Source organism: Mustelus asterias, chromosome 11 (genome assembly GCF_964213995.1).
Source record: "Mustelus asterias chromosome 11, sMusAst1.hap1.1, whole genome shotgun sequence".
NCBI lineage: Eukaryota > Metazoa > Chordata > Chondrichthyes > Carcharhiniformes > Triakidae > Mustelus > Mustelus asterias.
Window position 1 is genome coordinate 64983856 of NC_135811.1, and position 20686 is coordinate 65004541.

The window sequence follows — 20686 nt, forward strand, 5'->3', positions numbered from 1 at the left end:
AGATTAGCGCTTTGCCGCCATATCGCTTCAGTGCTGAAAGATACTATGCGAGAAACATTGGCAGCCAATGTGGATTTAATCAAAATCCTTAACTCAACGGGATAGGCACTTGGCCGCAATATCACCGTTCTTGGAGAAAACATTTCGAATGGCATGCAGAGCAACTTTGGAAACGATTGTAGATCTAGAGAAATTGCTTAACACATCGAGGTGAGGACGGAGCCACATTAAGAATAGGTCCGCAAGAAAACACCCGATGACATTGAAAGAATCACTGGAAACTAATGTAGATTTGCTCAAATTGCTCAACTCATCTAGATTAGTACGTTGCCACCATATCGCTTGAGTGGCGAATAATATTCAATTACGATGCGAGAAACATTGGAAGCGAATGTGGATTTACTCATAATGCATAACTCAACTGGATTGGCACTTGGCCGCAATATCACCTTTCTTGGCGAAAACATATCCAATGGCATGCAGAGAACCTTTGGAAACGATTGTGGATTTAGTCAAAACGCTTAATAAATTGCGATGAGGAGTTCGCCACAATATCAGTAACTTGGCAGAAAACACTGCACAACATTTGAAGAATCATTGGAAACTAATGTAGATTTACTCAAATTACTCAACTCATCGAGATTAGCACATTGCCGTCTGAATGTTGAAAGATTTACAATTACAATGCGAGAAACATTGGCAGCTAATGTGGATTTACTCAAAATGCTTATCTCAACTGGATAGGCACTTGGCTGTAACATCACCTTTCTTGGCGAAATCATATCCAATGGCATGCAGAGAAACTTTGGAAACGATTGTGGATTTAGAGAAATTGCTTAACACATCGAGGTGAGGACGGAAGCCACATTAAGAATAAGTTTGCAAGAAAACTCCCAATGACATTGAAACAATCATTGGAAACTAATGTAGATTTACACAAATTGCTCAACTGATCGAGATTAGCACTTTGCCGCCATATCGCTTGAGTGGCGAATAATCAATTACGATGCGAGAAACATTGGGAGCTAATGTGGATTTACTCAAAATGCTTAACTCAACTGGATAGGCACTTGCCCGCAATATCACCTTTCTCGGAGAAAAAATTTCGAATGGCAAGCAGAGAAACTTTGGAAACGATTGTAGATCTAGAGAAATTGCTTAACACATCGAGGTGAGGATGGAGCCACATTAAGAATCAGTTGGCAAGAAATCTCCCGATGACATTGAAAGAATCATTGGAAACTAATGTAGATTTACACAAATTGCTCAACTGATCGAGATTAGCACTTTGCCGACATATCGCTTGAGTGGTTTCTCATATTCAATTACTATGCGAGAAACATTGGGTGCTAATGTGGATTTACTCAAAATGCTTAACTCAACTGGATAGGCACTTGGCCGCAATATCACCTTTCTCGGAGAAAACATTTCGAATGGCAAGCAGAGAAACTTTGGAAACGATTGTAGATCTAGAGAAATTGCTTAACACATCGAGGTGAGGATGGAGCCACATTAAGAATCAGTTGGCAAGAAATCTCCCGATGACATTGAAAGAATCATTGGAAACTAATGTAGATTTACTCAAATTGCTCAACTCATCTAGATTCGTACTTTGCCGGCATATCGCTTGAGTGGCGAATAAAATTCAATTACTAAGCGAGAAATTTTGGAAGCGAATGTGGATTTACTCATAATGCATAACTCAACTGGATAGGCACTTGGCCGCAATATCACCTTTCTTGGCGAAAACATATCCAATGGCATGCAGAGAACCTTTGGAAACGATTGTGGATTTAGTCAAAACGCTTAATAAATCGCGATGAGGAGTTCGCCACAATATCAGTAACGTAGGAGAAATCTCACCGTGAGATTTGAAGAATCATTGGAAACTAATGTAGATTTACTCAAATTCCTCAACTCAACGAGAGTATCACTTTGCCGCCATATCGCTTGAGTGTTGAAAGATTTACAATTACTATGCGAGAAACATTGGCAGCTAATGTGGATTTACTCAAAATGCTTATCTCAACTGGATAGGCACTAGGCCGTAATATCACCTTCCTTGGCGAAATCATATCCAATGGCATGCCGAGAAACTTTGGAAACGATTGTGGATTTAGTCAAAACGCTTAATAAATCGAGATGAGGACTTCGCCACAATATCAGTAACTTAGGAGAAATCTCTTCATGAGATTTGAAGAATCATTGGAAACTAATGTAGATTTACTCAAATTACTCAACTCATCGAGATTAGCGCTTTGCCGCCATATCGCTTCAGTGCTGAAAGATACTATGCGAGAAACATTGGCAGCCAATGTGGATTTAATCAAAATCCTTAACTCAACGGGATAGGCACTTGGCCGCAATATCACCTTTCTCGGAGAAAACATTTCGAATGGCATGCAGAGCAACTTTGGAAACGATTGTAGATCTAGAGAAATTGCTTAACACATCGAGGTGAGGACGGAGCCACATTAAGAATAGGTCCGCAAGAAAACACCCGATGACATTGAAAGAATCATTGGAAACTAATGTAGATTTGCTCAAATTGCTCAACTCATCTAGATTAGTACGTTGCCACCATATCGCTTGAGTGGCGAATAATATTCAATTACGATGCGAGAAACATTGGAAGCGAATGTGGATTTACTCATAATGCATAACTCAACTGGATAGGCACTTGGCCGCAATATCACCTTTCTTGGCGAAAACATATCCAATGGCATGCAGAGAACCTTTGGAAACGATTGTGGATTTAGTCAAAACGCTTAATAAATCGCGATGAGGAGTTCGCCACAATATCAGTAACTTAGGAGAAATCTCACCGAGAGATTTGAAGAATCATTGGAAACTAATGTAGATTTACTCAAATTCCTCAACTCAACGAGAGTATCACTTTGCCGCCATATCGCTTGAGTGTTGAAAGATTTACAATTACTATGCGAGAAACATTGGCAGCTAATGTGGATTTATCAAAATTCTTAACTCAACGGGATAGGCACTTGGCCGCAATATCACCTTTCTTGGAGAAAACATTTCGAATGGCATGCAGAGAAACTTTGGAAACGATTGTGGATCCAGAGAAATTGCTTAACACATCGAGGTGAGGACGGAAGCCACATTAAGAATAAGTTTGCAAGAAAACCCCCGATGACATTGAAAGAATCATTGGAAACTAATGTAGATTTACACAAATTGCTCAACTGATCGAGATTAGCACTTTGCCGCCATATCGCTTGAGTGGCGAATAATCAGTTACGATGCGAGAAACATTGGGAGCTAATGTGGATTTACTCAAAATGCTTAACTCAACTGGATAGGCACTTGGCCGCAATATCACCTTTCTCGGAGAAAACATTTCGAATGGCAAGCAGAGAAACTTTGGAAATGATTGTGGATCTAGAGAAATTGCTTTACACATCGAGGTGAGGACGGAGCCACATTAAGAATAAGTTGGCAAGACATCTCCCGATGACATTGAAAGAATCATTGGAAACTAATGTAGATTTACTCAAATTGCTCAACTCATCGAGATTAGTACTTTGCCGGAATATCGCTTGAGTGGCGAATAAAATTCAATTACTACGCGAGAAACATTGGAAGCTAATGTGCAATTACTCAAAATGCTTAACTCAACTGGATAGGCACTTGGCCGCAAGATCACCTTTCTTGGCGAAAAGATTTCGAATGGCATGCAGAGAACCTTTGGAAACGATTGTGGATTTAGTCAAGACGCTTAATAAATCGAGATGAGAAATTCGCCACAATATCAATAACTTGGCAGAAAACACTGCATAACATTTGAAGAATCATTGGAAAATAATGTAGATTTACTCAAATTACTCAACTCATCGAGATTAGCGCTTTGCCGCCATATCGCTTCAGTGTTGAAAGATACTATGCGAGAAACATTGGCAGCCAATGTGGATTTAATCAAAATCCTGAACTCAACGGGATAGGCACATGGCCGCAATATCACCTTTCTCGGAGAAAACATTTCGAATGGCATGCAGAGCAACTTTGGAAACGATTGTAGATCTAGAGAAATTGCTTAACACATCGAGGTGAGGACGGAGCCACATTAAGAATAAGTCTGCAAGAAAACACCCGATGACATTGAAAGAATCTTTGGAAACTAATGTAGATTTGCTCAAATTGCTCAACTCATCTAGATTAGTACGTTGCCACCATATCGCTTGAGTGGCGAATAATATTCAATTACTATTCGAGAAACATTGGAAGCGAATGTGGATTTACTCATAATGCATAACTAAACTGGATAGGCACTTGGCCGCAATATCACCTTTCTTGGCGAAAACATATCCAATGGCATGCAGAGAACCTTTGGAAACGATTGTGGATTTAGTCAAAACGCTTAATAAATCGCGATGAGGAGTTCGCCACAATATCAGTAACTTAGGAGAAATCTCACCGTGAGATTTGAAGAATCATTGGAAACTAATGTAGATTTACTCAAATCCCTCAACTCAACGAGAGTATCACTTTGCCGCCATATCGCTTGAGTGTTGAAAGATTTACAATTACTATGCGAGAAACATGGGCAGCTAATGTGGATTTACTCAAAATCTTTAACTCAATGGCATAGGCACTTGGCCGCAATATCACCTTTCTCGGAGAAAACATTTCGAATGGCAAGCAGTAGAGTAATTGCTTAACACATCGGGGTGAGGACGTAGCCACATTAAGAATAAGTTTGCAAGAAAACTCCCGATGACATTGAAAGAATCATTGGAAACTAATGTAGATTTACACAAATTGCTCAACTGATCGAGATTAGCACTTTGCCGCCATATCTCTTGAGTGGCGAATAATATTCATTTACTATGCGAGAAACATTGGGAGCGAATGTGGATTTACTCAAAATGCTTAACTCAACTGGATAGGCACTTGGCCGCAAGATCACCTTTCTTGGCGAAAAGATTTCGAATGGCATGCAGAGAACCTTTGGAAACGATTGTGGATTTAGTCAAAACGCTTAATAAATCGAGATGAGGACTTCGCCACAATATCAATAACTTGGCAGAAAACACTGCATAACATTTGAAGAATGATTGGAAACTAATGTAGATTTACTCAAATTACTCAACTCATCGAGATTAGCACTTTGCCGCCATATCGCTTGAGTGTAGAAACATTCACAATTACTATGCGAGAAACATTGGCAGCTAATGTGGATTTACTCAAAATCCTTAACTCAACTGGATCGGCACTTGGCCGCAATATCACCTTTCTTGGGGAAAACTTTTCGAATGGCATGCAGAGTAACTTTGGAAACGATTGTGGATCTAGATAAATCGCTTAACACATCGAGGTGAGGACGGATACACATTATGAATAAGTTGGTAAGAAAACTCCCGATGACATTGAAAGAATCATTGTAAACTAATGTAGATATACACAAATTGCTCAACTCATCGAGATGAGCACTTTGCCGGCATATCGCTTGAGTGGCGAATAAAATTCAATTACTACGCGAGAAACATTGGAAGCTAATGTGGATTTACTCCAAATGCTTAACTCAACTGGATAGGCACTTGGCCGCAAGATCACCTTTCTTGGCGAAAACATATCCAATGGCATGCAGAGAACCTTTGGAAACGATTGTGGATTTAGTCAAGACGCTTAATAAATCGAGATGAGGACTTCGCCACAATATCAGTAACTTAGGAGAAATCTCTTCATGAGATTTGAAGAATCATTGGAAACTAATGTAGATTTACTCAAATTCCTCAACTCAACGAGAGTATCACTTTGCCGCCATATCGCTTGAGTGTTGAAAGATTTACAATTACAATGCGAGAAACATTGGCAGCTAATGTGGATTTACTCAAAATATTTAACTCAATGGCATAGGCACTTGGCCGCAATACCACCTTTCTTGGAGAAAACATTTCGAATGGCATGCAGAGAATCTTTGGAAACGATTGTGGATTTAGAGAAATTGCTTAACACATCGAGGTGAGGACGGAGCCACATTAAGAATAAGTTTGCAAGATAACTCCCGATGACATTGAAAGAATCATTGGAAACTAATGTAGATTTACACAAATTGCTCAACTGATCGAGATTAGCACTTTGCCGACATATCGCTTGAGTGTTTTCTCAGATTCAATTACTATGCGAGAAACATTGGGAGCTAATGTGGATTTACTCAAAATGCTTAACTCAACTGGATAGGCACTTGGCCGCAATATCACCTTTCTTGGCGAAAACATATCCAATGGCATGCAGAGAACCTTTGGAAACGATGGTGGATTTAGTCAAAACGCTTAATAAATCGCGATGAGGAGTTCGCCACAATATCAGTAACTTATTAGAAATCTCACCGTGACATTTGAAGAATCAGTGGAAACTAATTTAGATTTACTCAAATTCCTCAACTCAACGAGATTAGCACTTTGCCGCCATATCGCTTGAGTGTTGAAAGAAACTATGCGAGAAACATTGGCAGCCAAAGTGGATTTAATCAAAATCCTTAACTCAACGGGATAGGCACTTGGCCGCAATATCACCTTTCTCGGAGAAAACATTTCGAATGACAAGCAGAGAAACTTTGGAAACGATTGTGGATTTAGAGAAATTGCTTAACACATCGAGGTGAGGACGGAGCCACATTAAGAATAAGTTTGCAAGAAAACTCCCGATGACATTGAAAGAATCATTGGAAACTAATGTAGATTTACACAAATTGCTCAACTGATCGAGATTAGCACTTTGCCGACATATCGCTTGAGTGGTTTCTCCTATTCAATTACTATGCGAGAAACATTGGGAGCTAATGTGGATTTACTCAAAATGCTTAACTCAACTGGATAGGCACTTGGCCGCAATATAGAACATAGAACATAGAACATTACAGCGCAGAACAGGCCCTTCGGCCCACGATGTTGCACCGACCAGTTAAAAAAAAAAACTGTGACCCTCCAACCTAAACCAATTTCTTTTCGTCCATGAACCTATCTACGGATCTCTTAAACGCCCCCAAACTAGGCGCATTTACTACTGATGCTGGCAGGGCATTCCAATCCCTCACCACCCTCTGGGTAAAGAACCTACCCCTGACATCGGTTCTATAACTACCCCCCCTCAATTTAAAGCCATGCCCCCTCGTGCTGGATTTCTCCATCAGAGGAAAAAGGCTATCACTATCCACCCTATCTAAACCTCTAATCATCTTATATGTTTCAATAAGATCCCCTCTTAGCCGCCGCCTTTCCAGCGAAAACAATCCCAAATCCCTCAGCCTCTCCTCATAGGATCTCCCCTCCATACCAGGCAACATCCTGGTAAACCTCCTCTGCACCCTCTCCAAAGCCTCCACATCCTTCCTGTAATGTGGGGACCAGAACTGCACACAGTACTCCAAGTGCGGCCGCACCAGAGTTGTGTACAGTTGCAACATAACGCTACGACTCCTAAATTCAATCCCCCTACCAATAAACGCCAAGACACCATATGCCTTCTTAACAACCTTATCTACTTGATTCCCAACTTTCAGGGATCTATGCACACATACACCTAGATCCCTCTGCTCCTCCACACTATTCAAAGTCCTCCCGTTAGCCCGATGCTCAACACATCTGTTATTCCTACCAAAGTGAATTACCTCACACTTCTCCGCATTAAACTCCATCCGCCACCTCTCGGCCCAACTTTGCAACCTGTCTAAGTCTTCCTGCAAACTACGACACCCTTCCTCACTGTCTACCACACCACCGACTTTGGTGTCAACAGCAAATTTGCTAATCCACCCAACTATACCCTCATCCAGATCATTAATAAATATTACAAACAGCAGTGGCCCCAAAACAGATCCCTGAGGTACACCACTTGTAACCGCACTCCATGATGAATATTTACTATCAACCACCACCCTCTGTTTCCTATCCGCTAGCCAATTCCTGATCCAATTTCCTAGATCACCCCCAATCCCATACATCTGCATTTTCTGCAGAAGCCTACCATGGTGAACCTTATCAAATATCACCTTTCTTGGCGAAAACATATCCAATGGCATGCAGAGAAACTTTGGAAACGATTGTGGATTTAGTCAAAACGCTTAATAAATCGCGATGAGGAGGTCGCCACAATATCAGTAACTTATTAGAAATCTCACCGTGACATTTGAAGAATCAGTGGAAACTAATGTAGATTTACTCAAATTCCTCAACTCAACGAGATTAGCACTTTGCCGCCATATCGCTTGAGTGTTGAAAGATACTATGCGAGAAACATTGGCAGCCAAAGTGGATTTAATCAAAATCCTTAACTCAACGGGATAGGCACTTGGCCGCAATATCACCTTTCTCGGAGAAAACATTTCGAATGGCAAGCAGAGAAACTTTGGAAACGATTGTAGATCTAGAGAAATTGCTTAACACATCGAGGTGAGGATGGAGCCACATTAAGAATAAGTTGGCAAGAAATCTCCCGATGACATTGAAAGAATCATTGGAAACTAATGTAGATTTACTCAAATTGCTCAACTCATCTAGAGTAGTACTTTGCCGGCATATCGCTTGAGTGGCGAATAAAATTCAATTACTAAGCGAGAAATTTTGGAAGCGAATGTGGATTTACTCATAATGCATAACTCAACTGGATAGGCACTTGGCCGCAATATCACCTTTCTTGGCGAAAACATATCCAATGGCATGCAGAGAAGCTTTGGAAACGATTGTGGATTTAGTCAAAACGCTTAATAAATCGCGATGAGGAGTTCGCCACAATATCAGTAACGTAGGAGAAATCTCACTGTGAGATTTGAAGAATCATTGCAAACTAATGTAGATTTACTCAAATTCCTCAACTCAACGAGAGTATCACTTTGCCGCCATATCGCTTGAGTGTTGAAAGATTTACAATTACTATGCGAGAAACATTGGCAGCTCATGTGGATTTACTCAAAATGCTTATCTCAACTGGATAGGCACTAGGCCGTAATATCACCTTCCTTGGCGAAATCATATCCAATGGCATGCAGAGAAACTTTGGAAACGATTGTGGATTTAGTCAAAACGCTTAATAAATCGAGATGAGGACTTCGCCACAATATCAGTAACTTAGGAGAAATCTCTTCATGAGATTTGAAGAATCATTGGAAACTAATGTAGATTTACTCAAATTACTCAACTCATCGAGATTAGCGCTTTGCCGCCATATCGCTTCAGTGCTGAAAGATACTATGCGAGAAACATTGGCAGCCAATGTGGATTTAATCAAAATCCTTAACTCAACGGGATAGGCACTTGGCCGCAATATCACCTTTCTCGGAGAAAACATTTCGAATGGCATGCAGAGCAACTTTGGAAACGATTGTAGATCTAGAGAAATTGCTTAACACATCGAGGTGAGGACGGAGCCACATTAAGAATAGGTCCGCAAGAAAACACCCGATGACATTGAAAGAATCATTGGAAACTAATGTAGATTTGCTCAAATTGCTCAACTCATCTAGATTAGTACGTTGCCACCATATCGCTTGAGTGGCGAATAATATTCAATTACGATGCGAGAAACATTGGAAGCGAATGTGGATTTACTCATAATGCATAACTCAACTGGATAGGCACTTGGCCGCAATATCACCTTTCTTGGCGAAAACATATCCAATGGCATGCAGAGAACCTTTGGAAACGATTGTGGATTTAGTCAAAACGCTTAATAAATCGCGATGAGGAGTTCGCCACAATATCAGTAACTTAGGAGAAATCTCACCGAGAGATTTGAAGAATCATTGGAAACTAATGTAGATTTACTCAAATTCCTCAACTCAACGAGAGTATCACTTTGCCGCCATATCGCTTGAGTGTTGAAAGATTTACAATTACTATGCGAGAAACATTGGCAGCTAATGTGGATTTACTCAAAATCTTGAACTCAATGGCATAGGCACTTGGCCGCAAGATCACCTTTCTTGGCGAAAACATTTCGAATGGCATGCAGAGAACCTTTGGAAACCATTGTGGATTTAGTCAAAACGCTTAATAAATCGAGATGAGGATTTCGCCACAATATCAATAACTTGGCAGAAAACACTGCACAACATTTGAAGAATCATTGGAAACTACTGTAGATTTACTCAAATTACTCAACTCATCGAGATTAGCACATTGCCGTCTGAATGTTGAAAGATTTACAATTACAATGCGAGAAACATTGGCAGCTAATGTGGATTTACTCAAAATGCTTAGCTCAACTGGACAGGCACTTGGCCGCAACATCACCTTTCTTGGCGAAATCATATCCAATGGCATGCAGAGAAACTTTGGAAACGATTGTGGATTTAGAGAAATTGCTTAACACATCGAGGTGAGGACGGAAGCCACATTAAGAATAAGTTTGCAAGAAAACTCCCAATGACATTGAAACAATCATTGGAAACTAATGTAGATTTACTCAAATTGCTCAACTCATCGAGATTAGCACTTTGCCGCCATATCGCTTGAGTGGCGAATAATCAATTACTATGCGAGAAACATTGGGAGCTAATGTGGATTTACTCAAAATGCTTAACTCAACTGGATAGGCACTTGGCCGCAATATCACCTTTCTCGGAGAAAACATTTCGAATGGCATGCAGAGCAACTTTGGAAACGATTGTAGATCTAGAGAAATTGCTTAACACATCGAGGTGAGGACGGAGCCACATTAAGAATAAGTTGGCAAGAAAACTCCCGATGACATTGAAAGAATCATTGGAAACGAGTGTAGATTTACTCAAATTGCTCAACTCATCTAGAGTAGTACTTTGCCGCCATATCGCTTGAGTGGCGAGTAATATTCAATTACTATGCGAGAAACATTGGAAGCGAATGTGGATTTACTCATAATGCATAACTCAACTGGATAGGCACTTGGCCGCAATATCACCTTTCTTGGCGAAAACATATCCAATGGCATGCAGAGAACCTTTGGAAATGATTGTGGGTTTAGTCAAAACGCTTAATAAATCGCGATGAGGAGTTCGCCACAATATCAGTAACTTAGGAGAAATCTCACCGTGAGATTTCAAGAATCAGTGGAAACTAATGTAGATTTACTCAAATTACTCAACGCAACGAGATTAGCGCTTTGCCGCCATATCGCTTGAGTGTTGAAAGATACTATGCGAGAAACATTGGCAGCCAATGTGGATTTAATCACAATCCTTAACTCAACGGGATAGGCACTTGGCCGCAACATCACCTTTCTTGGAGAAAACATTTCGAATGGCATGCAGAGCAACTTTGGAAACGATTGTCGATCTAGAGAAATTGCTTAACACATCGAGGTGAGGACGGAGCCACATTAAGAATAAGTTTGCAAGAACACACCCGATGACATTGAAAGAATAATTGGAAACTAATGTAGATTTGCTCAAATTGCTCAACCCATCTAGATTAGTACTTTGCCGCCATATCGCTTGAGTGGCGAATACTATTCAATTACGATGCGAGAAACATTGGCAGCTAATGTGGATTTACTCAAAATCTTTAACTCAATGGCATAGGCACTTGGCCGCGATACCACCTTTCTTGGAGAAAACATTTCGAATGGCATGCAGAGAAACTTTGGAAGCGACTGTGGATCTAGAGTAATTGCTTAACACATCGAGGTGAGGACGTAGCCACATTAAGAATAGGTTTGCAAGAAAACTCCCGATGACATTGAAAGAATCATTGGAAACATAAGAACATAAGAACATAAGAAATAGGAGCAGGAGTAGGCCATCTAGCCCCTCGAGCCTGCCCCGCCATTCAATAAGATCATGTTTGATCTGACGTGGATCAGTACCACTTACCCGCCTGATCCCCATAACCCTTAATTCCCTTACCGCTCAGGAATCCATCCATCCGCGCTTTAATCATATTCAGCGAGGTAGCCTCCACCACCTCAGTGGGCAGAGAATTCCAGAGATTCACCACCCTCTGGGAGAAGAAGTTCCTCCTCAACTCTGTCTTAAACCGACCCCCCTTTATTTTGAGGCTGTGTCCTCTAGTTTTAACTTCCTTACTAAGTGGAAAGAATCTCTCCGCCTCCACCCTATCCAGCCCCCGCATTATCTTATAAGTCTCCATAAGATCCCCCCTCATCCTTCTAAACTCCAACGAGTACAAACCCAATCTCCTCAGCCTCTCCTCATAATCCAAACCCCTCATCTCCGGTATCAACCTGGTGAACCTTCTCTGCACTCCCTCCAATGCCAATATATCCTTCCTCATATAAGGGGACCAATACTGCACACAGTATTCCAGCTGCGGCCTCACCAATGCCCTGTACAGGTGCATCAAGACATCCCTGCTTTTATATTCTATCCCCCTCGCAATATAGGCCAACATCCCATTTGCCTTCTTGATCACCTGTTGTACCTGCAGACTGGGCTTTTGCGTCTCATGCACAAGGACCCCCAGGTCCCTTTGCACGGTAGCATGTTTTAATTTGTTTCCATTGAGATAGTAATCCCATTTGTTATTATTTCCTCCAAAGTGTATAACCTCGCATTTCTCAACGTTATACTCCATTTGCCATATCCTCGCCCACTCACTCAGCCTGTCCAAATCTCTCTGCAGATCTTCTCCGTCCTCCACACGATTCACTTTTCCACTTATCTTTGTGTCGTCTGCAAACTTCGTTCCCCTACACTCCGTCCCCTCCTCCAAATCATCTATATAAATGGTAAACAGTTGCGGCCCGAGTACCGATCCCTGCGGCACGCCACTAGTTACCTTCCTCCAACCAGAAAAACACCCATTTATTCCGACTCTTTGCTTCCTGTCGGATAGCCAGTCCCCAATCCACTTTAACACACTACCCCCAACTCCGTGTGCCCTAATCTTCTTCAGCAGCCTTTTATGGGGCACCTTATCAAACGCCTTTTGGAAATCCAAAAACACCGCATCCACCGGTTCTCCTCCATCAACCGCCCTCGTCACATCTTCATAAAAATCCAACATGTTCGTCAAGCACGACTTTCCCCTCATGAATCCATGCTGCGTCTGATTGATCGAACCATTTCTATCCAGATGCCCTGCTATCTCCTCTTTAATAATGGATTCCAGCATTTTCCCTACTACAGACGTTAAGCTGACCGGCCTATAGTTACCCGCCTTTTGTCTCCTTCCTTTTTTAAACAGCGGCGTAACATTAGCCGTTTTCCAATCAACCGGCACTACCCCAGAATGCAACGAGTTTTGATAAATAATCACTAACGCATCCACTATTACCTCTGACATTTCTTTCAATACCCTGGGATGCATTCCATCCGGACCCGGGGACTTGTCCACCTTCAGTCCCATTAGTCTACCCAGCACTGCCTCTCTGGTAACATTAATTGTATTAAGTATTTCTCCTGCTGCCAACCCTCTATCGTTAATATTTGGCAAACTATTTGTGTCCTCCACCGTGAAGACCGACACAAAAAACTTATTTAAAGACTCAGCCATATCCTCATTTCCCACTATTATCTCCCCCCTCTCGTCCTCCAAGGGTCCAACATTCACTCTAGCCACTCTATTCCTTTTTATATATTTATAAAAACTTTTACTATCATTTTTTATATTAATTGCTAGCCTAACTTCATAGTCTATCCTTCCTTTCTTTATCGCTTTCTTAGTCTCTCTTTGTTGTTTCTTAAATTTTTCCCAATCACTTGTTTCTCCACTATTTTTGGCCACTCTGTACGCAGCTGTTTTTATTTTAATACTCTCCTTTATTTTCTTCGTTATCCACGGCTGGTTCTCCCTTTTCTTACAATCCTTGTTTTTTGCTGGAATATATTTTTGCTGAGAACTGAAAAGGATCTCCTTAAAAATCCTCCACTGTTCCTCAGCTATCCTACCTGCCAGCCTGCTCTCCCAGTCTACCTTAGCCAATTCATCCCTCATCCTATCATATTTCCCTCTGTTCAAACAGAGGACACTGGTTTGAGACCAAACTTTCTCCTCTTCCATCTGAATCAGAAATTCGACCATATTGTGGTCACTAGACCCAAGAGTGTCCTTCACAATAAGATCCTTAATTCTACCTACCTCGTTACACAATACCAGATCCACAATAGCTCGTTCCCTCGTCGGTTCCGTAACATGCTGTTCAAGGAAACTATCCCGACAGCATTCTAAGAACTCTTCCTCCATTCCACCCTTACCGACTTGAGTCTGCCAGTCAATGTGCATGTTGAAGTCCCCCATGATTATTGCCGTTCCGTTTTTACACGCATCCCTTATCTGCTTGTTTATAGCCCTCCCTACCTCAACATTATTATTTGGGGGCCTATATACCACACCTACTAGTGTCTTTCTCCCTCTACTATTCCTCATCTCTCCCCATAATGATTCCACGTTTTGTTCCTCAGAGCCTATGTCATCCCTCAGTACTACCCTGATATTATCTCTTATTAATAGCGCAACCCCACCACCTTTTCCTTCCTGTCTATTCTTCCTAAACGCCTGATACCCCTGGATATTCATCTCCCAGTCCTGGTCACCTTTCAGCCACGTTTCTGTAATGGCCACTAGATCGTACCCACTTGTGCTGATTTGCACCATCAACTCATTCACCTTGTTCCGAATACTTCGTGCATTCAGGCAAAGTGTCCTTATTCCAGCTTTTATCTGAACCCGCTTTGATGAGTCGCGAACACCCTCTCCCTCTACTCCCTTATCTAAATTACCGCCTTCATTCACGTGCACCCTCTCCTCTACCATTAATTTTGTAATTCCCCTTACCCCTGCATCCTCCCCCCCATCAATTAGTTCCTTGATCCTAGTCAACTCTTCTAGCTCCCCTCCCCCCAACCTATCTAGTTTAAATTCTCCCCAGTAGCCTTAGCCAACCTACCGGCCAGGATATTGGTCCCCGTGTGATTCAAGTTCCACCCGTTTTTTGTATACAGATCACCCCTGCCCCTAAAGAGGTCCCAATGGTCCAGGAACCTGAATCCCTGCCCCCTGCACCAGTCCCTCAGCCACACATTCATCCTCCACCTCACTCCATTCCTGCCCTCACCTTCCCGTGGCACAGGCAGTAATCCTGAGATTACTACCTTTGCTTTCCTCTTTCTCAGCTGTCTCCCTAATTCCCTGTATTCCCTTTTCATGACCCCTTCTCCCTTCCTACCCACATCAGCGGTACCAATATGTACCGCTACCTCAGGCTCCTCTCCCTCCCACCTCAGGATTTCCGGGACGCGACTAGCGACATCCTGGATCCCGGCCCCAGGGAGGCAGACCACCATGCGAGAATCCCGCCTACCTCCGCAGAAACGCCTGTCTGTCCCCTTCACCATCGAGTCCCCGATTAATACCGCCTTCCTCCTCTTTTCCTTAGCCCTCTGAGTTACAGGGCTGGACTCCACTGTGGAGACACGGCCACTGCTGCTTCCCCCAGGCGGGCTGTCCCCCCCAGCAGTACTCAAGCAGGAGTACTTGTTGTGCAGGGGCAAATCCACCGGGGTGCTCTCAACCACCCTAGCCTTACCCCTCCTGGCCGTCACCCACTTGGCCTCTTCCCGTGGCCCTGGTGTGACCACCTAATGATAGCTCTTGTCTAATGTAGATTTACACAAATTGCTCAACTGATCGAGATTAGCACTTTGCCGCCATATCTCTTGAGTGGCGAATAATATTCAATTACTATGCGAGAAACATTGGGAGCTAATGTGGATTTACTCAAAATGCTTAACTCAACTGGAAAGGCACTTGGCCGCAAGATCACCTTTCTTGGCGAAAACATTTCGAATGGCATGCAGAGAACCTTTGGAAACCATTGTGGATTTAGTCAAAACGCTTAATAAATCGAGATGAGGAGTTCGCCACAATATCAATAACTTGGCAGAAAACACTGCATAACATTTGAAGAATCATTGGAAACTAATGTAGATTTACTCAAATTACTCAACTCATCGAGATTAGCACTTTGCCGTCTGAGTGTTGAAAGATTTACAATTACTATGCGAGAAACATTGGCAGCTAATGTGGATTTACTCAAAATGCTTCTCTCAACTGCATTGGCACTTGGCCGCAATAGCACCTTTCTTTGCGAAAACATATCCAATGGCATGCAGAGAAACTTTGGAAACGATTGTGGATTTATTGAAATCGAGATGAGGATTTCGCCACAATATCAATAACTTGGCAGAAAACACTGCACAACATTTGAAGAATCATTGGAAACGAATGTAGATTTACTCAAATTACTCAACTCATCGGGATGAGCACATTGCCGTCTGAATGTTGAAAGATTTACAATTACAATGCGAGAAACATTGGCAGCTAATGTGGATTTCCTCAAAATGCTTATCTCAACTGGATAGGCACTTGGCCGTAACATCACCTTTCTTGGCGAAATCATATCCAATGCCATGCAGAGAAACTTTGGAAACGATTGTGGATTTAGAGAAATTGCTTAACACATCGAGGTGAGGACGGAAGCCACATTAAGAATAAGTTTGCAAGAAAACTCCCGATGACATTGAAACAATCATTGGAAACTAATGTAGATTTACACAAATTGCTCAACTGATCGAGATTAGCACTTTGCCGCCATATCGCTTGAGTGGCGACTAATCAATTACTATGCGAGAAACATTGGGAGCTAATGTGGATTTACTCAAAATGCTTAACTCAACTGGATAGACACTTGGCCGCAATATCACCTTTCTCGGAGAAAACATTTCGAATGGCAAGCAGAGAAACTTTGGAAACGATTGTAGATCTAGAGAAATTGCTTAACACATCGAGGTGAGGACGGAGCCACATTAAGAATAAGTTTGCAAGAAAACACCCGATGACATTGAAAGAATCATTGGAAACTAATGTAGATTTGCTCAAATTGCTCAACTCATCTAGATTAGTACGTTGCCACCATATCGCTTGAGTGGCGAATAATATTCAATTACGATGCGAGAAACATTGGAAGCGAATGTGGATTTACTCATAATGCATAACTCAACTGGATAGGCACTTGGCCGCAATATCACCTTTCTTGGCGAAAACATATCCAATGGCATGCAGAGAACCTTTGGAAACGATTGTGGATTTAGTCAAAACGCTTAATAAATCACGATGAGGAGTTCGCCACAATATCAGTAACTTAGGAGAAATCTCACCGAGAGATTTGAAGAATCATTGGAAACTAATGTAGATTTACTCAAATTCCTCAACTCAACGAGAGTATCACTTTGCCGCCATATCGCTTGAGTGTTGAAAGATTTACAATGACTATGCGAGAAACATTGGCAGCTAATGTGGATTTACTCAAAATCTTTAACTCAATGGCATAGGCACTTGGCCGCAATATCACCTTTCTCGGAGAAAACATTTCGAATGGCAAGCAGAGAAACCTTGGAAACGATTGTAGATCTAGAGAAATTGCTTAACACATCGAGGTGAGGACGGAGCCACATTAAGAATAAGATGGCAAGAAATCTCCCGATGACATTGAAAGAATCATTGGAAACTAATGTAGATTTACTCAAATTGCTCAACTCATCGAGATTAGTACTTTGCCGGCATATCGCTTGAGTGGCGAATAAAATTCAATTACTACGCGAGAAACATTGGAAGCTAATGTGGATTTACTCAAAATGCTTAACTCAACTGGATAGGCACTTGTCCGCAAGATCACCTTTCTTGGCGAAAACATTTCGAATGGCATGCAGAGAACCTTTGGAAACCATTGTGGATTTAGTCAAAACGCTTAATAAATCGAGATGAGGAGTTCGCCACAATATCAATAACTTGGCAGAAAAAACTGCATAACATTTGAAGAATCATTGGAAACTAATGTAGATTTACTCAAATTACTCAACTCATCGAGATGAGCACTTTGCCGTCTGAGTGTTGAAAGATTTACAATTACTATGCGAGAAACATTGGCAGCTAATGTGGATTTACTCAAAATGCTTATCTCAACTGGATAGGCACTAGGCTGTAATATCACCTTTCTTGGCGAAATCATATCCAATGGCATGCAGAGAAACTTTGGAAACGATTGTGGATTGAGAGAAATCGAGATGAGGATTTCGCCACAATATCAATAACTTGGCAGAAAACACTGCATAACCTTTGAAGAATCATTGGAAACTAATGTAGATTTACTCAAATTACTCAACTCATCGAGATTAGCACATTGCCGTCAGAATGTTGAAAGATTTACAATTACTATGCGAGAAACATTGGCAGCTAATGTGGATTAACTCAAAATGCTTATCTCAAATGGATAGGCACTTGGCCGTAACATCACCTTTCTTGGCGAAATCATATCCAATGGCATGCAGAGAAACTTTGGAAACGATTGTGGATTTAGAGAAATTGCTTAACACATCGAGGTGAGGACGGAAGCCACATTAAGAATAAGTTTGCAAGAAAACTCCCGATGACATTGAAACAATCATTGGAAACTAATGTAGTTTTACACAAATTGCTCAACTGATCGAGATTAGCACTTTGCCGCCATATCGCTTGAGTGGCGAATAATCAATTACTATGCGAGAAACATTGGGAGTTAATGTGGATTTACTCAAAATGCTGAACTCAACTGGATAGGCACTTGGCCGCAATATCACCTTTCTCGGAGAAAACATTTCGAATGGCATGCAGAGAACCTTTGGAAACGATTGTGGATTTAGGCAAAACGCTTCATAAATCGCGATGAGGAGTTCGCCACAATATCAGTAACGTAGGAAAAATCTCACCGTGAGATTTGAAGAATCTAATGTCGATTTACACAAATTCCTCAACTCAACGAGATTAGCACTTTGCCGCCATATCGCTTGAGTGTTGATAGATACTATGCGAGAAACATTGGCAGCCAATGTGGATTTAATCAAAATCCTGAACTCAACGGGATAGGCACTTGGCCGCAATATCACCTTTCTCGGAGAAAACATTTTGAATGGCAAGCAGAGAAACTTTGGAAACGATTGTAGATCTAGAGAAATTGCTTAACACATCGAGGTGAGGACGGAGCCACATTAAGAATAAGTTTGTAAGAAATCTCCCGATGACATTGAAAGAATCATTGGAAGCTAATGTAGATTTACTCAAATTGCTCAACTCATCGAGATGAGCACTTTGCCGGCATATCTCTTGAGTGGCGAATAATATTCAATTACTGTGCGAGAAACATTGGGAGCTAATGTGGATTTACTCAAAATGCATAACTCAACTGGATAGGCACTTGGCCGCAAGATCACCTTTCTTGGCGAAAACATTTCGAATGGCATGCAGAGAACCTTTGGAAACGATTGTGGATTTACTCAAAACGCTTAATAAATCGAGATGAGGAGTTCGCCACAATATCAATAACTTGGCAGAAAACACTGCATAACATTTGAAGAATCATTGGAAACTAATGTAGATTTACTCAAATTACTCAACTCATCGAGATTAGCACTTTGCCGTCTGAGTGTTGAAAGATTTACAATTACTATGCGAGAAACATTGGCAGCTAATGTGGATTTACTCAAAATGCTTCTCTCAACTGCATAGGCACTTGGCCGCAATAGCACCCTTCTTTGCGAAAACATATCCAATGGCATGCAGAGAAACTTTGGAAACGATTGTGGATTTATTGAAATCGAGATGAGGATTTCGCCACAATATCAATAACTTGGCAGAAAACACTGCACAACATTTGAAGAATCATTGGAAACTAATGTAGATTTACTCAAATTACTCAACTCATCGGGATTAGCACATTGCCGTCTGAATGTTGAAAGATTTACAATTACAATGCGAGAAACATTGGCAGCTAATGTGGATTTACTCAAAATGCTTATCTCAACTGGAGAGGCACTTGGCCGTAACATCACCTTTCTTGGCGAAATCATATCCAATGCCATGCAGAGAAACTTTGGAAACGATCGTGGATTTAGAGAAATTGCTTAACACATCGAGGTGAGGACGGAAGCCACATGAAGAATAAGTTTGCAAGAAAACTCCCGATGACATTGAAACAATCATTGGAAACTAATGTAGATTTACACAAATTGCTCAACTGATCGAGATTAGCACTTTGCCGCCATATCGCTTGAGTGGCGACTAATCAATTACTATGCGAGAAACATTGGGAGCTAATGTGGATTTACTCAAAATGCTTAACTCAACTGGATAGGCACTTGGCCGCAATATCACCTTTCTCGGAGAAAACCTTTCGAATGGCAAGCAGAGAAACTTTGGAAACGATTGTAGATCTAGAGAAATTGCTTAACACATCGAGGTGAGGACGGAGCCACATTAAGAATAAGTTGGCAAGAAAACTCCCGATGACATTGAAACAATCATTGGAAACTAACGTAATTTTACTCAAATTGCTCAACTCATCGAGATTAGCACTTTGCCGCCATATCGCTTGAGTGTAGAAACATTCACAATTACTATGCGAGAAACATTGGCAGCTAATGTGGATTTACTCAAAATCCTTAACTCAACTGGATCGGCACTTGGCCGCAATATCACCTTTCTTGGGGAAAACTTTTTGAATGGCATGCAGAGAAAATTTGGAAACGATTGTGGATCTGGAGAAATTGCTTAACGCATCGACGTGAGGACGGATACACATTATGAATAAGTTGGTAAGAAAACTCCCGATGACATTGAAAGAATCATTGTAAACTAATGTAGATATACATAAAATTGCTCAACTCATCGAGATTAGCACTTTGCCGGCATATCGCTTGAGTGGC